We start from the raw sequence: 23,910 nt of genomic DNA, 5'->3' as shown, positions 1-23,910 counted from the left end.
GAGATTAGATAATCCATTAGGCCAGCAGGAGATCGAAATGGCTCTCAAGAGCCTTCCCTCTGGCAAAGCAGCTGGATCACATAAGATACCGTTAGAATTTTATAAGGTTTTTAGGGAAGAACTAGGGAAGGATATGGTACGTGCTATGCAACAGGTGCAGAGGTGTGTATCAATACAAAATTCCTGGTCCGGCGCAGAAATTGTGGTCATTTTAAAGAAAGGAAAGGCACCTACAGACCCTGGTTCGTATAGACCAATAACACTGATGAATACTGACACAAAGATTTACTCAAAAACACTAGCAATAAGATTTGCCAGTGTGATAACCCCATTAGTTACCATCAGCCAGCATGGATTTATACCCGGGCAAGGAACCACTCATCACACACGGAAATTAATTACTCTTTTTGATAAAATGGAAGTCACAGGGGAACCAATAGCGGTATTGCTTTTAGATGCTGAGAAAGCATTCGATCGAGTGTCCTGGGATTATATGTGGAGTGTTTTAAAAAGGGCAGGATTTGGGAATGGCTTTGTCACTGCGATAAAGACACTATATAGGCATCCGGTGGCTGCAATAAGAATACATTCAGGGATAACTGAACAAGTGCAAATTAATAGGGGTACCAGACAGGGATGCCCGTGCTCCCCTCTGCTCTTCGCCATGTATCTGGACCCATTAATCCGCAGAATGGAAAGGAATGAGAATATACCTCCAGTTATTACACTTAGGAGGGACTGCAAGATACTTGCATATGCTGATGACGTGGCTGTTGTAACACCAGTACCCACAGAGGCTATTAGATATTTGGAATTGGAGGCTAAAAATTTTGGGAAAGTATCAGGATACTCCCAAAACACTAGTAAAACACAGATAATTAAAAATGATAAGGCAATATGTCAGGACCCGCGGGTGGTGCAGACAGGAACATACCTTGGAATAACAATACCTGCAGAATTGGAAAAGATAGTAGAATTGAATATAGACCCTATTATAATGAAGGTGGGTAAAGATTTAGACAGGCTCCACAATTTACACCTTGCGATAGTTGGTAGAGTTAACATTATTAAGCTGTTAGTTTTACCAAAATTTTTATATATTTTTAGGACAATCCCTTTATGGTTCGACAATCCTTGGTTTAAAAAGATTGAAGGTATGATCAACAGATTTATTTGGTCTAAAGGGAAAACTAGGAGAGCAGCAAGATTTATGGTGCTACCAAGGGAGAGAGGAGGGTGGGCATTACCAGATATGAAACTCTACTATTGGGCGGCTGCCCTACAATACATGGCTGGATTGATAGGTGGAGCAGAAGCGGAGGGGATGGATGCTTTAGGATCATTAGCAATATATGGCTTATTGATGGGGAAGAGGTAAAGAATATATTTTTAAGACCTTTTGATACAGCTTATTTTAAAAGGACGCGATTCAAGACTATTATGGGAGCTTATAACATTTGGAAAGCCTTCACTAAAAAGTATGGTCTGGGGAAAATTAATAGATATACTAGAATAAAAAACAACTTAGCATTCCCTGAGGATATATTCTCCGATTCAATTTATATAGAATGGCACAGGAAGGGAATTACAAGGGTGGGAGATATGATGGATACGCAGGGGATGAAGCAGTTTGTAGAAATACAGGGGAAATATGATTTGGCAACAAGGCACTTTTTTAAGTACCTCCAAGTAAGAAGCTTTCTGGCAAATAAAAGGGGGGGTTCGAGCGGATTTGAGAAAAACCCCATACTTGAGGTGGTACAAAAGGGAGTAAATTGTACTATTAAAAGGTTTTATGCTGAGTTAATTGAAACAAAACCAGATGACATGGATAAGTGGGGGGAAAGTTGGTCGATTAAGTTAGAGGCAGAACTGGAATGCTTTAAATTATCACTAGAATTGGGTCAAAATATTCAGTGTTCTGCAGCACTACAGGCACAGCACTATAAAACCTTATATCGGCTGTATTATACCCCGGCAAAACTTGCACAATGGGGGGCGGTTACTGGAATTAACTGTCCCAGATGCGGAAATTTGCAGGCCGATATAATTCATATATTTGCAACTTGTCCGCACTTATCGACAATATTGAAAGAAATAAAGAATTTTGTACAAGGAGTATTGAAAATAGTAGTCAACTTAACCCCTACGATAGTGATATTGGGAGTGAACTCAGATAGCACCCAGGGAGAGGGATGTTATTTTATTTTTGTGGCAATGGCTGTATTGAGATTATGTATTGCTTCAGCGTGGCTCGATCAGTCACCACCAGTATTTCAACAGTAGTTAGCCAGGATCTTAAATATCTACAGTTTGGAAAAAGCAGTATATTCTAGAAAAGGAAAAAAGGGGAGGAAACTGGGGTTGAAAATATGGGAGCCAATAACCAAATGGAAGGAAGAAATATAATGTACCACGATGTATAGGCTTGTATTGTTTAGTGTGATAGGAGGTAGGGTCCTTAAGCGTCTAGTAGAAAAGGAGGCCTTGAAATGTCTTTCCCCACTCCATTTTGTTTACTTTTTCTTTATTTACTTATCTATTTACTTATTCTTTTTTTTCTTTTTTTTTCTCTTTCTCTCTCTTGTCCTATTTTGGTACTCGTCGAATATAGTTTAAAATTTTATATATGATGTATATGTTTCTCTGTTTGAAATGTATTAGTAGATTTGTTTTGTTTAGAAAAATATGACCAAATGTATATAGCAATCTGTTCCTCATCCCCGCTTTAGGGGGTACAAAAAATGTGTTAAAAATTTCAATAAAAATTATTTAAAAAAAAAAAAAGAAAATATAAAAAAACAATAAAAATATTTACAAATTAGCATTTAAAAAATCTTTGAAATTCCCTGAAAAAACCATAAGTTTTAGATAAGTTATAGTTAGGAATTAGCATTTCAAAAACCTTAGAAATTCACTGAAAAAAACATAGGTTTTAGGGGTGGTATACTTAGCTACACATTTCACTCGTATAAAACCATTGAAATTCCCCTGTTATAGTTAGTTGTACTAACTGTAACTCGCACGCCCTCAATCCACTGCTGATGATGTCACATATTACATCATTCATGACATTCGATTTTACAATTGCTATTGCTTTTTGGTTGGTACACGTTCAAAAATCATAATAAGCTACTGCTCAATTGTTGTCTATAACCCTACATAGTCTTGTGACAAAAAGAGTCTAACAGACTAAACGGTATATTGCTTTTGTTAATTGGCTGTTGGGACAAAACATTACAGATAAAACATTAAAACAAATTGCTATTTTTCTACCTATTTTCATTTTTTATTTATTTTAAGGAATAGTAACTTTAAGAATATGTTCAGAGAATGGCACAGATGAAAATTTGTTTAATTCAGAATTGTATGTACTTTTCGAGAAACACCTGTTTTCACCACAGGAATAATGGGCCACCTTTTTGCAAAATGCCAAAAACAGTGGTAAAAAATATTTTTATATGATTCTGCTTCTTTCTGAAAGCTGGGAAAAGTGGTGCACAGTAAACCTTTTGTCAATGCTATTTTTAGGGAAAAAATATGCTTTCTTGCACAGCATTTTTTCCCCGACTCCCCCCTGTCCCCCCCCCCCGACCCCCACACACACAATTTAGTGATATTGTGGCTATTTTCTCGGTTGCTGCCAGAGGAATCTACAAACCCTGCATACTATTGTAATTCCGAAGTTTTGGGGAAAAAGGACACAGATTTGACATGGATATCTTTTGTGGCATAAAAATGATTATGGTTTAAATGCAAACTACCCCAAACATTCAAAAGGAGCTTAGCATTCTTTTTCCTGATATTTCCAACAGGTGTGACTGGTGAAAAAAAAGTGGATATTTTCACTTGAATATAGCGAGGTGTTAAAGCCTGTGTGTGCCGTCTTCTCATGCTCCGACTATTTTTCATTGCCGTCAAATGCCATTCTAGCTCCAAATTATCAACTGTAGTAGGAAAGGGAGGTGCTAAAAAGAGCTGGACTTGATTGAAGATGCTAGGACAGGTCTAGACAATCAGGCATGGAGCTCCTTCTGTCTTTCTGTTGTCAATCAGCCTGCTGTCCATTTGTTCCACCCACACCTACTAGCATATATTCCCAAGTAATATGGGTACGTAGCCAATAAGTCAACACATTCATCTTTATGACTGCGGGTACTTCGATTAAGCCATGGGGCTACATATCAGGTCTCGGGACAGCAGAACAAATTTGCACAACTATTCATGCATTCATTATTCATCAAACAAATGCAAAGTATGAATGGGTAAATGAATGAATGAATGAAAAGCCTCACTTAAAGGGTGAATAGCGGCTCCCAAGGAAGCGCCCCTGCGCTGAGCTAACAAGATAAATAACCATGACTATTTTTCTTTACAAAAGGAATGTTTTAAGATTAGATCTAAAGACATCTTCTACTTCAATATCTCGTAAACTCCTGGGAAAAGAATGCGGAGGGCTAGCAACCCAGACTGAGAAAGATCTCCCCCTGCTCTATTTTTGCGAATCAAAGGAACCTGAACAAGTCTCTGACTAGCAGAGTGAAGAGTAATGCTAGGTTCATAAATTCGAACTGCTTTCTGTAAATATTGGGGCCCTCTTTTCTGAAGGGTTCTGTGAATTATTGTCAGAGCTTTGATTTTCATTCTTTGCTGAATCCGATGCCACTGCAGTACCTTCAGACACCCACTGATGAACTGCATTGCTCTTGTGGCTCTGTGCAGAAAAGTATGCCTTTCTGACATCTTTTCTCAGAATCCTTTTCAGCGGCGGCCGGCGCAGGTAAGCATGGTGAGGAGGGGTGGGGCAGGCTGGGAGTTGGGTAAATTGACAGATAACGTAATAGGTAGAAATAAATTAAATCTATTCCGTTGTCTGTCAACTTCCCCCCCCCCGTTCCGCTCCACTGTGCTTACCTGCACTGGCCACAACTGATCCTGAAACAGTAATTTCTCTACAACATCTAATGCCTTACCAAATATCTTTAAACAATTATCATGTACATTGCCTCCAGACCTGAACTTTTCATCTATAAATCAATTCTTTCTGTTTTGTGAGTCCAGTTAGTTCAATAAAAACAAAACAAGACTGCAGTACCGAGAATGAATTAGGCTATCATCTGCTTCTCTCTTCAGGGCTTCCACACGTACTACTTTTAGTTATCTTTGCTCCATATCACTGGCACATCTGCAGTCAGTGATGTAAAACCTCTGCCCCTTGGATAGGTTCTCCCTGCAGAGCAGCTTAGAATGAAAGCAAGTGGACATCTGTTGGAGGCGACAGTGGGTACTGGCGAGAAAAACTCTGAGTGAGCCATGTCATGGATACTGCAAAGTGCCATTATATGGATGCTTGTCATTGTTGTCATACACAAGACCTACTTTAAGCATTCATTCCTTTAGGAAAAAGTAACACTTTCATAAACTGTTTAACTTGATATTCTAGTCTTCCTTACCCCACTCATCTAAGTTAGTGCTCCCATCTACCTCAGTGATCCTGGATTTGAGATTCACACCTGCCTTTGGTTGTTTATTTTTACCTATATATGTGTGGGCGAACAAGAAGCGGGAATGCAATGAGTGCTAGTTTAAAAGGTATTTATTGAAAGAGGGGGGTGGAGCGATGCTGTATACAGGGGTCAAATAATGTCACTGTTCTGACAGGACTTCCTTTCTTGCAGGTAGTCCTCTATTTTGCACAGTCTTATGAAGTTCCAGGTAATGATTGCCACTTCTGTCATTCGTCGTCTTGTCACTCCGCTCAGTTATCGTCGTGGAGTAGAGGAGGGGACCATGTAGCAAACACAAAAAAGAAAAGAAAAGACCTTCGTCAGGATCATAGTCTGTCCGGACCTAAGAAGAGTTGGGAAGGGCAGTGAGGGAGTAAGAGAGCACCACCGCCCATCATCCGTGCAGCACAGAGTAGCACAAGAGAATATCACAGCGTATACGGGCCCCCCTTTACCTTCTTTGCAGGGTTCCCACCTGGAGGACCACTAGTGAACACACTCTTGAGGCAGGCACGTACCTGCTGCAGCCACACTCCTCCAGGAGCGTGGCTCACTTCTTCGCGGTGCTGGATTGGGTCCGGCGCCCTCTTGAGTGGGGTTAGTGCTCTCTCGTCAGTCGCATTCCCCTCCAGGCTTGACCTGCGGCTTCGGGGACTACGAGGAAAGGCTGGCTGGCTGGTGGCTCCGGGTTCCTCTCCGGCCGGTCGGCTTGCTCACCTTCTTCGTCCTCTGGCCTCGTTATCACACCGGAGGCTTGTACGTCAGTGCCAATAGGATGCAGAGTTCCGGGTAGGTGGGCGGGGCTAGGATCCTGCACCTCCAAGTTCTTAAAGGCCCACAGGACCTCAGAAGCCGACTCGGACTGCAAAGAAAGGAGGGGTGAGAGATATTGTGGAAATTCATCAACCTCTTTCTCCCTCGCCGTATTGGCAGCTGGCACCTCGTGACACAATGTATCTATGTTTGAAGGTAAACAGCCCTCACAGCGAAGCCGGCACCCCGCATTCAATTACAACTTGGTTGTTACAATGACTGCGTTGTAGCAACGCATACCATTACCCCGCAAGTCGAAACAATGACTTGCGGAGGAGGGATAAGGTGTTGAATTTAAAATTCAACACCTTCCCTACTCTCCACACAGACTGGAGTTAGAATAGTATATTATACTATTCCAACATCCAGCGCCCCCACCGCAACTCGTTGTTCCGACTTGCGTTGTTAGCTTCTGTGTATTTGACGACTTCTTTAGCCTAACTGCCTGATGGTAGGTGTGTGGTCTCTTCCTTCTTTACACCATGGCAGTGTCAGCGGAATTAGTCGATATATGGCAGTCACTACAGCAGGTGCACAGTCCTTTCTGCTCCCATTCATGCCCACACCTAACGCTATTGAGGTGAACTGCTAAGCCACTTCTCCTCTTTATAATTTAGCAGAACCTGCCCTGTCTTACAAACATAAACATTTGCTGCAGTCTAAGGGGCCGATTATGATCTCACAAGGAAAGCCCTTGGTACGACTCTGATCCGGAGGGCTTTCCTAGAGAATTGCGCTGTGCGAGTCTGACCAAACGCGTATGATGCAGCTGTATGCTGACAGACTCTGTTCGCTCGGACTCTCATTAAACTCAATGGGAGCCTCTGTACTGACGCGTACACAGGCTCCCATAGCAAAAAAAGGGGTGGGTGGGGAAAAGCCTACACCCTGTGGCGGGCACCCCATGTTACCCACCACACTGTGCATACTTGGATCGATGGACAAATGGGCACCACCTCACGACCAATTTGGAGGGCTTTGGGTGAAGGGGGGCCTGCTACGGCCCCCCAAAATCTAATTCTGACACAGAGTCGAAACAGCTGTCCGAATCGTGCATCGTACTTGCTTGTTCAGAATCCGGCTCTATTGCCCGGCACGATTCAGCTTTGAACAAGTTGGACGGACACGGTCTAGTTCGGAAACGGTTCCGTCGACACAGACGTGGTCTTCACAACGTACTTGGTCATTCGGAATGGGGGATGACTCAGTCAGAAACACAGGCTCCGAATCAAATTTGCTCATTCCGGAACCTGTTTGAAAGTCTTCCTAGCGAGATGGTAATTGGCCCCTAAATCTTTAGAAAAAGTATCATTCCATTTTTATAGACAATCCTACATGCCAGCAGCTAGATGTATAAAGGTTTTATTGTTTGCACACTCTCTGATTTGGTACATCAGAGGATTTGCAAAATTAAAACCATTTTTAAATGTACTGAGCCAATTAAACGATTCTGAAAAGCTTATTTGGCTAAATGGGTCTAGGAAACCATAACAAATCAGTATTTGGGAGGGCATTATAGGGAGTACCTTGAATATACCGATACCTTATGGTATGTATTAATATTTTACGACTGAAATCTGGTTGCAAAACATTATTATTTTACTGATTACACACAGGTATTGATAATCTATTCTCAAACAGGACGACGTTGCCAAGGGATCACTTCCCCTTTGTGAATGTTGAAAAATAAAATGTTTAGGAGTAGGCTGTGGTACAATGGACCGCTGCTTACTGCTAAATACATTTTGCGATTCTATTTATTTTTCTCTAAATGCATCATGTTTTTTTTTAGGAAAAACGAGCTGCATTAAAAAGAACTATTACTTTTTTTTTTAAACCGGTCACACACATTGTGGTATGCTGATCCCAGCAGACTAACATTACTGGGATGGCAATGAGTTGTAGTGAGTCAAAATTGGGACCTACCAAATTATGAATTCGATCAGACTCTGAAGACCTACAATTACTGGTCACAAAATATTGGTTTCAAATTCCAACCAGTATTTTGGGCCCTGTACTTAGTTTCTTCTAAAAATAACTTTGCTGCTATTTTAGTAATTGCCCGCTCTGTGGTAAAAATTGAAATCATGTTAATGATTTATTTTTAAAAAGCCCAATCCCACAATTCTGGTGTTGATGGAACTGAGGATATAAGTCTAAAGGACTATAAAAATACTTACAAGATAGTTTGGACAGGAAAGGTGGTGACAATTGAAAAAAGGGACTGGGGAATGGGGTTAAGCACAATTGCACCTATCCTGAGTGCTGCTTTATATAATCCTTTAGGTGCCGCGGACCGGAGATTCAAAATCCCCTAAATCTCCTAAGACCGAAACTGTCTTACTCTCTATTATAGCATAAATTGGTTTAGCACACTAATTTTGTCACAATTATTCAACAGTAACAATAATTAATAAGTACAAATATAAATCATCCATAGCACAATCTGTAGTGTCGTTTGTAGTTCATTCTTTATTTATTCTTTAGTAAAAGACTGTAGCCGTAGCCTACAAACAACACTACTGATTCTGCTATGGATGATATATATTTGTACTTAATAATTATTGTTACTGTTGAATAATTGTGACAAAATAAGTGTGCTGGACCAATTTATGCTATATGTAGGAAAGGTGGTGACAGTCTTTTGATTTTTCATGTAAAACATTCCTGCAGAGACAGAGTTCCTACATGCTGTTTCAAGTGCCGATCTGCTCAAGTTCTCTTTTATACTATGTGACCATACCTCTTTGGACCTCATTATTCTGTACTATTAATTTAACACCTCTGTTGCTTTTTTGAAAGAGCTCCAGGAGTTTATCTTTACCTGCAAAAAGTATTACGTTTAAATTGCAATCCTGTAGGATTTTAATGTGTTTGCTGAGGACCCACAATACTAACAGCATAAGGGCATACCTGACTCTGTCATAGGATACCATAACCTGTTGTAGGCCACACTATTGATTTAATTTTTCAGTCATCTGATAATCTCATTACTGAATGCCCCTTTGCTGTCACATGGTGACGAGATCACATTTTAATTCCTTTGTTATAAACGATTTTAACCCTGGAAATTAATTGATATATGATAACCATTCCTTTATAACCCTTGCCCTAGGGTGATCTCTATGTACCTTAGCTCCTGCATCTGTTAGTTATGAACTAAACACTATAAAGTTACATTCAAAGATGTCTTATCCCTACTCTCTTTTTCTGCTTTAAAATGACATACTGATAAAAGACTTAGATAAGAAGTTTCCTAAGGCAACAAAGATATGAAACTTTCTCACTTGGAAATGGTTCTTTCATGATCTTAAAGAACCAAAAACCTATTTGAGCTGAAAATGCTAGAAAATAGTGGAATCTTTCCTTTTACAAGACGTTTGAGTCTGTTTACGGTTCGTAAATGCAACTACTGAATTAAGCCAGGCAAAAGAAGAATCTTTCAGCCACATGCATCAATGTTCCCGTTTGCGAATTCTTAATTGTGAAAATTAAAGAATCGCAATTATCGCAATTTTTTTTGCGATTTCTTAATTTTCCTAATTGAGATTCACAATTTGCGAATCGCATTAAGGAATCCCTTTTCATTGATTCCTATGGGCCTAGAGGCCCATAGGAATGAATGTGAAGGCATTCTCATTTTGTGATTCGCAATTAAGGAATCGCAAAATGAGAATGCAATTTCAAGGGTGCAGGGGGGTCCAAAGGACCCCCCTGCACCCCTGAAATGTACCTTTAAGTACTTTTTACACACACACATGCCCCAAGGACTGAGCTGGTGGTCATCAGTGTGTTGGACTAACCTAAAGCAATTTGTATACTTGGGTTGTGTGCTAGGCCTGCTCATATTAGATCACTCAAAGGCCTAATAACAGTTGACCATTAAGTCCTACTCAACTGTCTACTGAGATTTTCATTGGGGGTACAGTTCACTAATGTATACATTTATTCTTAATCAACCACACCGATCAGAGTCATGTGGGTCCATTCTCTTCTAGAACAAAATCGGTTTCTTTGGGGTGTTCCACAAGGTACTTACTTGACCCCATTCATTTTAAATCTCTATCTGCATCTCTTGGCCTAGCTTTTACAATTTATATATCTAATTTACAAATGTATATAAAATAGGCATCACCTTTCAGGTCTGTGTACTGATTCCCACCTCAAATAACTTTCAACACTTACATCCTCTATCGTTGTCCCTCCTCCCCCTCTTGCCCATTACTTCCATCACAACTCTTTGCCAGTCTTATTTTTTGCTTTTTGTTCTCATTTTTAAATTTATAATTTTCTATTTTTACCCCCTTGTCTCAGGCTCCTAAATTGTTCACTCACTCTTCCCTCCTTGCCATCCATTGCTCACTTTTCGCACCTGTTACAGTCTTCTATTTTCTTTTCGCTTCTCTAATGCCTCTGCTGTTGATTTCTCTCCAAATTTGCTCCCCCTGCTGTCCCCCTGCCAATCCTATTGCAGCTTTTGAAAATAGTTCTATTTTACAACTTTTGGAGGGCCAGCAGTTGCACTTTGATGCATGCATTCAAGAGGGCACTGGGCTGCTGTTCTTACCATCACTCTCCAGTTAATAGACCTTTCTAGTTCCCTGAGAGGTACAAGGGAATTAACATAAAATCAAATTAGGAGTTTACAATGTAATCCTTCTGACTACACAAAAATAATCCAATGCGATGTGTAATATTAAAAGGTTTTATTACAAACTCAAAGCAAGACTGATATAAACAAGGTAAAAAAAATCAATTAGTGAACATAATAAATGCACATAAGTATAACACAAATCTGTGACATATGAGGGTGAAGCTAAAATTGCGCTGCTCCACTTTGAAATCACTTTTTATTGTCTCTCATTCAATTGATGCCCAACATTTTTTTTTTCAAAAACCTATTATTGGTTTTAGAGGGTACATGGTAAAAGCAAAAGATCATTACATTTGTCAAACATTTGTCCATGTATTAGTACAGCTACATCTTGCTGGGGAAGATGTTGCATTTAAATCCAATACCATATATGTAAACAAAAACCATAAACAATCCTAGGGGTGGTGAGGAAGTCCCTATAAGCAATGAAAATAGTAAAAAGGTGGCATTGTTTGGTGGGGACTGGCTGTTATGTGCATTACGGGATAGGCCATGAGCACAGTAATGTGTGTCGTTTTGTCAGTCTGACTCTTTGAGGGGAAACGGAAAGAAGGCCTGGGCACAGTATAGGCCCCAGTAGGTTGGGAGAGAAGGAGAGTGAAGGGTACATGGGTCACAAACTATAGCATGTGAGGTGGGTGTTCCTTCAGGGTGTGAGATCACCAGTAAAGCTATTTATTGTGTGTTTACTGGTAAAGGCATCTCAGAGATCTCTGATTGCCACCCGGCGGAGGCCACATCTCCTCCCTATATAGGGAGTTGCCTTCAGCCTGTGCCTAGTGTTGAAAGTCATGGTGCCAGGATGGCTGGAAAGAGGAATCAAGGTTTTCCATCGCTGGGTGATGGCTCAGCACTGAAGGTTGAGAGTGAGGTCAAGGAAAGTAGTAGTGAGCTTAACCCCCCCCTCAGGTTTAGGGTTTATCCTTCAGGAGGATAACTCCCGGGGAGTGCCAGAGTGGCCTTTCCATAAGTTGTGTCAGTGTAGAGAGTAGGCCTGATCAGAAAGGCTGTGACTTTGCACAGTCCCATAGCATTTGCATCAAGTGTGCTGGTGCCAACTGGCATCTGAGGAAGTTCATAGAGGCCTTACAGACTAGCACATGCAGTTTACTAGGAGTCAGGAATGCCCTGTGAGGAATAGAAGTTTGCATTAATTTAAAACATGCATTTCAGGGGTACTGAAAGGAATATTGTACCATAGTGTGCCATTCCTAATTGTTGAAGACAGTGCAAAGCTCGTCTTCTCAACCTCAATGGAGAGTTTGTATGGAAACACCCTCATGATTTTGAAATCCCGCTATACAGCCAAGTTACCTACCTCCTCTTTTGACTTACTGTGTGGAGAATCTAAAATGTAGAGAGTGTGAGGTTCTTGGCAAAGAATTTGCCTGGTTTGATGGATTGCAAAATTAATTCTGCCATAAGTAATGAACTCTCCTGTGTGGAGTCTACATTGATCAGTCACGTGTGGGAAGTCTAGAAAAAAGGCAGTCTTTGACCAAATCACCCACGGAAGTCAAGCCAGGGGTTTCCTGGTGAGTTAGATTACAGAAGAAAATCACTGTTGGGCGGGTTGGGAGGCCCAACAGTGGGATAGCTGGGTCATAGGTTAGCATGGCCTTGGTGTATTCCAGGGAGTTGCGTAAACAAGTTTGTGGCACTTCAAGAAGTAGGTTGCATTTCATAGGCCCTTTAGCATATTGGTAAATGATACCTAACATTTTCAAGTGGGAAATAAGTCTTAAAAAATGGCGGCCATGCTATGCAATATATATATATGCATGCATGGTGGCGCATATGTCATTTTGTTGTACCACTGGACCCTTGTGACGCAGTTGTGCACATGTGTGAAGATGCACTAATATGTTAATGCTGATCCATATTTTTCTTTTTTGTCGATGCTGCACAATGTTAGCAAAACCACATTTTATTTATTAGTGTTATGTTATGTCATGTTATCCAGGCTGAACAGCATTGGCAAAGAGTATTTGCAAAGCCAATATGTCTGCGTGCAGCCAAAAGGCAAGATCTACTGACTTTCAAAATACTTGCTCATGTATACTGACAATAACAATACTGTTTCTTCTAAGAATTGGTGGTAAAACTTGCATCAAACATGAGGGCTAGGACCTCACATGTCATTAGATGAATAAAAATGTGCGTAATCTGAATCCCTGTAAAACAAAAGTGCTTTTTATTTATAATGTACCTAATTTTGGGATGGAAAGCTTTGGCATTAGTCCATAGGCCCTCTTCAGCAATAAGAAGCCCTGGCAACTAATTTGACTCTTTTCTGACTTTAAACCCACAAGTAAATGTGTAAATGTAGTAGTATTTGTATAGCACACCGAATCGACCCCCGAAGGGGTATCTCAGGCGCTTGTACGCATACCGCTGTGGAACCCTTCCTGGCTTTTCCCTGTGAAGTGCCCACTCCTGGGCACCTCCAAGGTGAAGCCAGGCATCCTAGCGTTGTTGGGGCCGTTGTGGAGATTAAGCAAGCTATTGCCCAGAGTTGCAGAGTGGGACCCATGATTAGAATAGGCACTGAGGCAAGATTTAGGTCCGCGGAAATTGAGCCCAAGACCCGCCGAGGCAGGAATTGAACCCTGGTCCCGGGCTAGACCTCTGCATCAGGGTCAGCCGCTCTAACCATTGAGCCACACTTCTCCACAAGAGGCCACAGTGTCAAAAATATGCTTTTTCATTTAGAAACACTGTAAAGAATATTATTTTTTGTATGTTTCTCATAGTATCCTGGTTACCAGTTTCTTCATACATGTAAACATTGATTAGTGTAACTTTTTATGTTCGACACTCCTATGAATAAAACACATTCCTAGACAGTATTTTGCAAGCTGATGTTTCTCTTCTGTAGCATAGTTTATTGTTTACGTGATGAAACATTAACATTAGAAGGTTGAATTGTGTTTGATGCCTAGGGAATGGAGATCTGTGAATAAAGAAGACACACCCATAAGATGTCTGTAACAATCTTTGTGATAAAACGTTGAACTTTGCAAGCTGCATGTTTTTTTCATGGGAAAGGAAGAACTGAGCTCACTCTCCAAGGATGAGGGACTTGCTACACATTTTGCAACATTGTTTTTGCCTTTTATGTTAGTGCTTATTCCTAGTTAGATGCAATGCCATTATTTTGCCGACTTTTTTTTATTGCTGATTATTCTACCAGAGACTCATGTCTTGTCCTTTGACGACAGCTGTGGTGACTGCTGCATCTGTTCATCCTCTACTTTAATTTGAGGCTTGGCTTTTGACAGATTGCTACTGCAACTGTATGACTGATTGCTCATATTATTGAGACTCAGCTGCATTTATTGAACTACTCTTCATGGGGAGTTCTGCTGTTTCAATTCACTCTTTTCCCTTGAACTTGAACTCTTCATAAGTTCTACTAACTTCCAATTCTGAACCTGTTCTTTAGAATAGGGATTTTCGTCATTTATGGAAGGTGCTCAATACATTAATGATAAATTAAACTTGAAACTCTATTTCCAAGTCTCACCATTAACTGAACATTAAAACTGATATTGTGGGGGGCGTGGCTTGGCGGGCGAAGATGGCGGTCGCAGCCTTGTAGAGCTCCCGCCGGCCCGGACTTAATTAGATCATTTATCCTGACCCCCGAGCCCGCTGTTGGTACCCAGTGTTTGATTTCGATCTGGGGAAGTCTCCTGTCTGCTTTGGTGTGTCGATCCTGCGTTTCTTCCCTTCCTGTGATCGGAGGGAGGCGGCGGCGACGTGCGGCCTGGTGACCGGCCGGAGACCGGGGCCCTCGAGTTTCGCGACGCCTGGTGGCAGTTGCGATCTGACGGGTGCGGGTGGCATCCGCTACGCCGCCCTTGGCTCATCTTTCTGGCTGCGATCGCCTGGAGATTGGGACGGTGCCACTAGCTCCTACTCATCGGCTCTTCCCCTGTGTGACCAGCGAGCGGTGACGGCAAGGCGTAGCCCCGCGACAGCCTGGAGACTGGGATCCTTGAGCTTTGAGGCGGCCGGTGACGGTCTGGCGGTCGGTGGTGGCATCCGATCTGCCTCTCCTGGCCCGGCCCGCTGGATACGGCTGCCCGCAGATCACGGAGCCACAGCTTTTTCCCGTACCTTGGACGGCCGCTCGTGGTGACGAGTGCGGGTGAGGCCTGTCCCACCTGGGTGACGCCGGGACCTCGATTTTCGCGACACCAGATTCTCCTTGGAGGCCTCGCCTGGGCCGTCTCATCCAGGACTTGTGATAGTGCCCGACAGTTTGGGGGTGGTGTCCGCCCTGCCCAGCGTGTGCCATGACCAGGGACAGAGGAGGTGGCCCGCCTAAACATGGCCCCATCGATAAATTCACTGGGCCGAGTGGCGGCGCGGGGGCGGCCGGTGGCAGCGGTGGCCCTGGGCCAGACAATGCGGCTATACTGGCGGCCATCACCCAATCCCGGGACATGCTTGATGCCAAAATTGGGGCGGTTGGGGTGGATGTCACGCTCCTGCGCCAGGACCTCCGCAACGCGGTGGAGCGGATCACTGGGGCTGAGACCCGCATCACAGCGACCGAGGCGGACATTGGTGGCCTGAAGAAACGATTGGCGGAGGTGGAGAGCATCCAAAAGACACTGGCGGCCCGCGTGGAGGATGCAGAAGGGCGCGCGCGGCGCAACAACCTCCGCTTCATTGGCTTTCCGGAGCGGTGCGAGGAGGACAGTATGGAGCGGTTCTTAACCGAGTGGCTGGAAAGCTGGCTCCCCGAAGGGGCACTGTCTACGTGCTTCGTGATTGAGAGGGCCCACAGGGCTCTGACCCAGCGGCCGCCGGAGGGTGAGCGCCCACGACCTGTCATCGCCCGGCTGCTGAATTATCATGACCGGGATGTTATCCTGCGGGAGGCGAGGAACAAGGGCTCACTCGCCTTCGAGAATCATACTATCATGATTTTCCCGGACTACACGAAGATGGTACAGCAACAGAGGCAATCCTTCATGGACGCTAAGGCTAAGCTAAGGGGCCTCAAGCTCCAATACTCTCTCCTGTATCCGGACCGCCTGCGGGTGATATATCAGTCCCGGACCCATTTCTTCGATTCTCCGGAGGAGGTGTTCCGCTGGACCGATGAAGCGGTGCGACTCAGGCCCCACGCCCAGCCGGGGCTGGACCCGGGCAGGTCCCAGGGATCGTCGCCGGAGCGGACGGATCGCCCGGCCAAGAAGGGCCGCCATCGGAGGTCTCGCTCCAAGAAGAGATCGGCTTCTGCCAGTGCATCGCAGTCGGGTGGTGCCAGGGACTCGGAGCACTCCGATGCGGGCAGCTGAACATTGCTGCGACTGAACACACTCTGTATGCTGAATACTGAACTGCTCTGCTTTGGCTGGTGAGACTGTTTCATTCTGTCCTTGAGATGCCGGTCGGTTCCCATGTGAGGACTCCAGTTATTGCCATGGGGACGCAGTGGGGCTCGGGGGGTACTGTTTGTGGGCCTCAGACCCTCACGGATGTGAGTGTTGTTGGGGGGGTGGTGTGTGTGTCATGATGGGGTTGTTGGGATCCATTGGTATGGCGGGCCCTGGGTCCTCTGTTTTGGACCCGGGTCTCTCCATGCCGCGACAGATACTTCAATGTTCTCTGAGGTATTGGGGTGGTGGGTGTGGGGTGCGGGGGAGAGTTCTGGTGTTGCAAATGTTGGGGGGGTTCTGGGTTGGGGGGGAATGCTGAGTTCGCGGGCTGGGGGGGTGGGACCACACGTGTCTGAGGTTTTGATTTTAGTTGAATTGCGGGTTGCGCCAGGGTGGGAGGGGGGGCCGGATTCTGGACTGTGTGTTGATAATGGCTGATACTGCGACTATGTCTCCTCCAAAGACGATGCGGGTGGTGACATGGAATGTGCGGGGTATCCTAGATAAGATCAAGCGTGGGGCTGTGCTGCGGTGGGGGAAGAGGGAGATGGTGGACGTGCTCCTGCTCCAGGAGACTCACATGCTGGGCTCCAAGGCCCTTAGCCTTCAGAGGTTTGGCTATCAACAGGTTTATCATGCTGGCTTTACGAGGGGGTCGCGGGGGGTGGCCATATTGGTATACCGTAGGGTGGCCTATGTTCATGAGAAGCAATGGATTGATCCACAGGGCAGGTTTGTCTTTATCAAGGGCCTGCTGGGTTCCGAGCCGGTGGTCTTTGGAAGTGTATACGCCCCTCCCCCCCTGCAGTGGGCATTGTCTGAGCGGCTGTTTGTGTTGTGGGACGAGATCCCGGAGGTCCTGACCATGGTGGGGGGCGACTGGAACGAGGTCATGGATGTGGGCCTAGACCGCCTGAGACGAGCTCCTGTAGTGTCTGACCCCCCCCCGCGGCTGCTCCCACCAGATTGTGTGCGACTGTGCGTGGCTTGGGCTGGATTGATGTATGGCGGCATTTTCATCCCGCAGTGCGGTCGTTCACGTATGTATCGGCGGTGCATGGGTCCTTCTCGAGGCTTGATTATTTGTTTGTACCGGGTGCCTGTCTGAGTCGTGTCAGGGATGCCACAATACTCCCCAGGGGCCTCTCAGATCATTCCCCTGTCCTGGCCACCGTGACCCTCCCCTCTAAACGACAACCTTTTCGCTGGCGTATGTCCGCCTGGCAGCTGCAGCGGCCGGAGTACGTGACGCATTTACGCGAAGCGATTGATCACTTCTGGCGCGAGAACTTGGTGGGGGGTGTCGATGCAATAGTTGTGTGGGAGGCGCTGAAGCCTACGCTCCGGGGCATTGATATAACTTGGTGTGCGGCTGCTCGGCGGAAACGTCGGGAAGCCATTGTGACTGCCGCGGCCCGCGTGGAGGAGCTGGAGCAGCGTGGTTGGCTTGGGGGTGACGAGGGCGTCGTGCGACAGCTCCTGCAGGCCCAACAAACGTATGCTTCGGTCCTATACGAGGAGGCCCGACAGGCGTGGCTCGCCACGCGCAGCAGGGTGTACCAGTGGGGCGATAAGTCCTGCACCATGTTGCACAGGCTTTGTCAGGCGACCTTCCAGCCCCTAGAGCTCCCCAGTCTCATGGCGGATGACGGCTCGGTCATGACCGACCCGGGTCTGCTGGCGGCTAGCTTTGCCCGCTACTACGAGGCACAATACGCTCCTCGTGACCCTTTGATGGAGGGCGAGATTGCCTCATACTTGGACGACCTGCTCCCGCAGGCAGTCCCTGATGAGACTAGAACCGCCTTGGAGGCCCCGCTTACATCTGAGGAACTCGGGGAGGCCCTTGGCCAATTGAATACTGGGAAGGCGCCCGGCCCGAGCGGCTATCCTAGCGAATTTTATAAAAAGTTCCACGTCCAGCTGGGACCCCACTTTCGCAGTGCCCTGGAGGCGGCGCGGACTAAGGGCGAGCTGCCACCAGACTGGCGTCATGCCGAGATAGTGGTATTTTTGAAGCCGGGCAGGGCGCCGGACCGGCACGACTCTTACAGGCCGATCTCCCTTCTCAACATCGAGGCCAAGATCTTGGTGAAGGCCCTGGCGAACCGCCTCTTGCCCCACATTGCCGACCTGGTCCACCCTGACCAGGCCGGGTTCATGCCGCGCAGGGCCACCAGGCATAATATCCGGCGGGCACAGGCGGCAGTAGACGCCATGGGTGCTAGGGATGAACAAGCCGCACTCCTTCTTGCGGACATGGACCGAGCCTTTGACTCAGTGAGCTGGGCGTATTTGTTCACTTTGCTGGCCCGCCTCAATCTGGGGCCTGTCTTCCTGTCGTATATTCGTCTCCTCTACACTAATGTTACGGCGTCGGTCCGCGTGGCCGGCGCGGTCTCTGGGCGCTTTCACATCGGACGTGGTGCTCGACAGGGTTGCCCGCTGTCCCCCTACCTGTTCGCCCTGGCCATGGAGCCCCTGGCGTCGCGGATACGAACAGATGCCCAATTACGTGGCTTTGTCTGGAACGATGACCTGGCAGATAGGATTGCACTATATGCAGACGACGTCCTTCTGTTCCTCACTGATCTGCGGCGCTCGGGTCCCCGGGTTTTGGAGATCATGCGGGGGTTTGGCGAGGTCTCTGGGCTTCACCTTAATCTGACCAAATCGACCCTGTGGCTTTTGGGTGGCGGAGTGGTTGCTGACCCATGGGCCGCCGAATTGCGTGTGGCGACGGATGGCCTGAAGTATCTGGGCGTCTTCCTCTCGACCTCGCGGGCCGTGGCCTGGACACGCAGTGTCTTGCCGGTGTGGGAACGGGTCCAGACAGATGTTAAAACTTGGTCTAGGATGCCCCTCACGATCTTTGGGAGGTCGGCCATCTTTAAGATGGTGGCACTGCCGAGGCTGCTGTACCAACTCCAAAACTTCCCACACCCTATTGGCATGGAGTGGTTCCGCCAGGTGAACTCTGTGCTGAGCCGCTTCCTGTGGGATGGCGGTGCAGCCAGGTTGGCCTTGAAGACGTGCTTTCTGTCCACGTACTGTGGTGGTTTGGCCACATCCGACCTCCTCTCCTACTACCAAGCGTCGCACCTACTTGTTCTCAATGAATGGTGGTATGGAGATAGGAGTGACCCGGCCTATGCCCTGGAGAGACTTCTCATGGGAGATCGCACACTCCACACTATTCTCTATTCGGCTCGTATACGCCGTGGGTTGCCGTCGGTCACTACAGTGGTGTTTGCAGTGTGGCGGCAGTCTCTACGTCGCATGGGTTGGTGGGGCAAATTAACAGCTGAAACGCCGCTGTGGCACAATGGCATGCTCCCGGAACTGGCGGCCCTGGCCGGGTTTGAGGGTTGGGAGGCTATTGGAATTACACAACTGGGTCAGGTCGTGTCGGGTACCACCCTCAAGTCCTTTGAGGAACTCTGCGCGGAGTTCCAGATGCCTCAGTCCCAGTTCTTCCGCTACCTCCAGCTGCGGCATGCCCTTGCCCCGAGCATTGCCGGTCTCGACTCCCTGCCGGAGTTCAGCCCACTTGAGGCGAAAGTGTTTATGGGAGACTTGGGAGACAAGAAGGTCTCTAGGATCTACCAGTCACTTGTTATTCACTGCTCCTCCACTCTCCGCTCCCTCCGGGAGGCGTGGGAGGTGGACGTGGGCGCCCTTGATGAGGACGATTGGAGGGAGGCGCTGGAGTCCCCGCGCGGCACCGCAGTTGCGGTTCGGCTCCGCCTGATACAATTTAAATACTTACACCGTGCCTATTATACACGTGAACGTCTGTGGAAGGCTGGCTTGATTGCGTCACCGGAATGCCTGCGCTGTGGGGAAGTGCCTGGCTCCCTAATACATACGGTGTGGTTGTGTGGTCGCCTGGCTGGATTCTGGAGGGGCGTGTGGAGTTGCCTGGCTGAGGTCCTGGGTTGGGATCTTCCTCGTACCCACCGGCTGGGCCTGCTGCATATCATGGAGGGGGTTGGGGGCAACATGTATAAGCGCCATCTGTTGCTCCTGGGTCTGGTGGTGGCCAAGCGTGACCTGGCTCGGGCATGGAAGTCTGTGAGAGCCCCCCCCCTGTCTGCATGGAAGGCTGGGTTAGACTATTTCATGGGCCTTGAACAACCAGTCTTTGAGGCGCGGGGCTGCCCGCGCAAACATTTCAAGATCTGGAAGCGGTGGGCCGACTACCGTGGCCTGTCCTTGGAACCCCCGACGGAGCAGGAGGAGGAAATTTGAACGCAGTGACACTTCTGGCCTCGAGTGGCAAAGCCCTGGCTGCGCTATACCTGCTTCTTTTTTTTATGCATCTTCTTTGTGTTGCTTTCTGTACACGTGTGGTGGGGGGGGGGGTGTTGGGTACGGGGGGGGGGTGTAGTTGGGGTTTAGGGTGGGCTGCTAGGGCATCTTTAAAGCTGAGCTTCATTGGCACTTGCTTCATTCATTTCTGTATATGTCATCATTACATTGATATTGTTGTGGTGATCTTGGTATGTGAAGATACCACATTCTTGATACCCTTATGCTCAATAAAATTGGTTGTGAAAAAAAACTGATATTGTGGTTTAATTACTATGATGAAATAAGTGCTGGTCCAATATACGAAAGAAAAGATCTTTCACCTGAAGTGAGTGGTACTTTGAAGCCAGCACGGCAAAGGGCCTTAACCCTGAAACGTATGGTGAGAAAAGTCAAGCTCTATTATTGCATTTTCTTTTACCCCATCTCTGCACTATCAATGCCACTGGCGTGCCCCTGATCAATGCCATGGCCACTAATTGTTTTTCTGTTCATAGAAGAAAATAATTTAGTTAAATAACAAAACTCCTTACCTGAATTACTCCAGACACACAGATGTGTTTTTTTACTCAGAAAAAACTCAGAGACTCCATGACACTCCTCTGACAGACAAACACAAATAAACATAAACACAACACAGCCACACACTCACAAACGCACAATAAAAGTTACTTTTAAGGGCAGACATCGCTGACATAACATTGAGTACATACTTCGCATTCAGACATAGAAATACACTCAAGAGACCCAAAGGAAGAAAATATGGGTCAAGCATGACAAGGATATGTTCCTGCATGAGAGAAACTGGAGGGAAATGTGATGTGAAAACTATTGATGAAAATCTGGCAAACTTTATGTGCTCCGCAGCTCCCGGCCCACTATTCAGGACAATTTTTGGCGCACACCTGTAGAACCCTTGGGTAGTACAAAATCAGATAAAAGATTTTCTCTACTTTCCCTATAGCCCTGCATTTGATATCTGCTGTCTGATGAATGATTTTGCCACTATTTAGTGATAAGTGTCACTAATACAATATTTATTATGGAAACCACAACATCTAATAAAACTTACAGATATATAGTATTGCCAGCCAGGGCATTGAGTACATTTCTTCTATCATTATTCTGTGGTCTATGTTTTTCAGTTTTTCTAAAACAACTCTTCACAATTTTTATTTTGTCTTTTGGGTGCAATAGGAGATTGACATGAGAGATTGCACCACTAACTAACGACAAAATAACAGTAAAGTATGTTATGAAAAAAATCATAGTTTGCATGGGTGCACAAGAAAACAAAAGCTTTACATTTGCATGAATGACATACAATGGAGTTTTGAAAAAAGCTCTGGCACAGTGGGGCATTTACACCTCAGCAGTAAAAAGATTAGGAGATAAGTTAAAATACAGTTGGCTCATTAACACACAGCATATGTGGATCTCTATTTGAAGGTATGTAAAATAATGCAACACATAATTAAAGGTAGTAGAGCCTCTGGAACTGTTTTTCAGTACAGAAACCAAACTACTTATGATACAGGAAAATAGTAACTTACTCTTGCTTTCACAAAAATAATTACTAGGATAATGTTGTGGCCTGATCATATGATGCAAATCACATTAGTTCCGCTGCGTTGTTTGATATCCTTATCTCCTGTTAGGCAATAATCCAGAGGAACTCCAAGAGAGGGACTGCCGTCAGAGATACAAATGAGCATAGATCAGTGCCTTTAAGAATTTAATAACTCCCATGCCCATCCATCACAGCTGTCTGAGTTTGTTTTTAAGCATACTTGATATTAGTTTTCATTTTAAACAAATATGATGCATTCTGCAGACCTTTCACGAATTTGAAATATATAAAACGTGCCTACATTACCAGCTTCCAACATGTCTTTCATAAGACCTCATTATGGCAAGAGGGAGATGGAAAAAACATGAATTCACAAACAAGTTCACAGACAATTGACTAAAATCTGTAACTTTAGCAATGAACGAGTTATTGAAAAGGAGGTATTGAAATTCTGCCCTTGCACAAAGATGTCTTATGTACAGTGATGAAGCCTGGCCTAATCTACAGCACTAACCATATATTTTAGGATATGCCTGAAAGATGGTAAATATTGTCAGTCTGATTTTCATTAGGTCTACGGGCTTTCCTCATTTGTTTGCATTACTAACAGACGTGAAGATCTAAGGGCCATATGTATCATACTATCGTTTTGCGAATTCCAAATAGCGAATTTTACGGAATCGCTATTTGGAAATCGCAAAACGTTATGTATGTAAATAATCGCTATTTTTTAGCGATTTCCAATAATTCCTTATTTGCGAATTCGCAAGTTGCGAATTCGCAAATAAGGAATACATCCCATTCATTTCTAAGGGCCTCTTGGCCCATAGAAATGAAAGGCAAAATTGCGAATAGCAATTTGCTAATCGCAAATTTAGCGAATTTTCCAGGGTGCAGGGGTGTCTCAAGAACACCCTGCTGCATCCCTGAAAATGACATGTGTGCCCATATGGCGCACATACATGCCCAAAGGGCATGTATGAGCATAACATGGCACCTTTTGTTTTTAAAAAAATGCTTTTTTAAAAGAATTCGCAATTTACCACCAACTACAAGTTGGTGGTAATTTGCGACATCTTATTCCAAAATCGCAATTTTTAAATATTTCATACATATCATTTAGGAAATCGCATTTTGAGATTTCCTAAATGCTTGTGCAATGTTAAGGAATCGCAACATTTGCGATTCCTTAACATTTGCGATGCGATAATTTCATACATCGCATTTCACGTTTTTCTTGTCGCAAACGCTGCAAATTTCCGATTCACAGCGTTTGCAACAAGAAAAACGCTTCATACATATGGCCCTAAGTCTTTTCATTATGGATTTTCTAATTGCTTAGGATTCACAAATCAAATGTCAATCAATCATTCAATTAAAAAAATCTTTATTCAGATATGATATATCCATAAAAGCACAAGTAAAATCAAACAATAAAACCATAACATACATGATCGATAAATATCCTAAAGGAAACAGTTTCTGATAAGGCCATGAAGTTGTGCGGGGTATCTACCCAAAAAAAAAGATGCAGTTAATTATAATGAAAAAGCAAAAATACAAATGTTAAAAAGCGGTTTACATGATGCAATTAATATACAATTCACTCGGCTGCCATGGAGTACACATAGATCTATGTGTTCAGAAATGAGCCGACAT

At 45.2% G+C, this 23,910-nt stretch overlaps 1 protein-coding gene across 1 annotated transcript in view; it reads left to right on the top strand.

The window, feature by feature from the left end:
* ADCY2 (adenylate cyclase 2) overlaps nt 1-23,910 on the top strand; it is a 3,890,318-nt gene that overhangs the window by 1,816,833 nt on the left and 2,049,575 nt on the right. The window lies entirely within an intron of this gene.

This window comes from Lissotriton vulgaris, chromosome 4_1 (assembly GCF_964263255.1).
Source record: "Lissotriton vulgaris chromosome 4_1, aLisVul1.2, whole genome shotgun sequence".
Lineage (NCBI taxonomy): Eukaryota > Metazoa > Chordata > Amphibia > Caudata > Salamandridae > Lissotriton > Lissotriton vulgaris.
The sequence above is the reverse complement of the archived record's forward strand: the minus strand, read 5'-3'. Positions and strand labels throughout refer to the sequence as shown.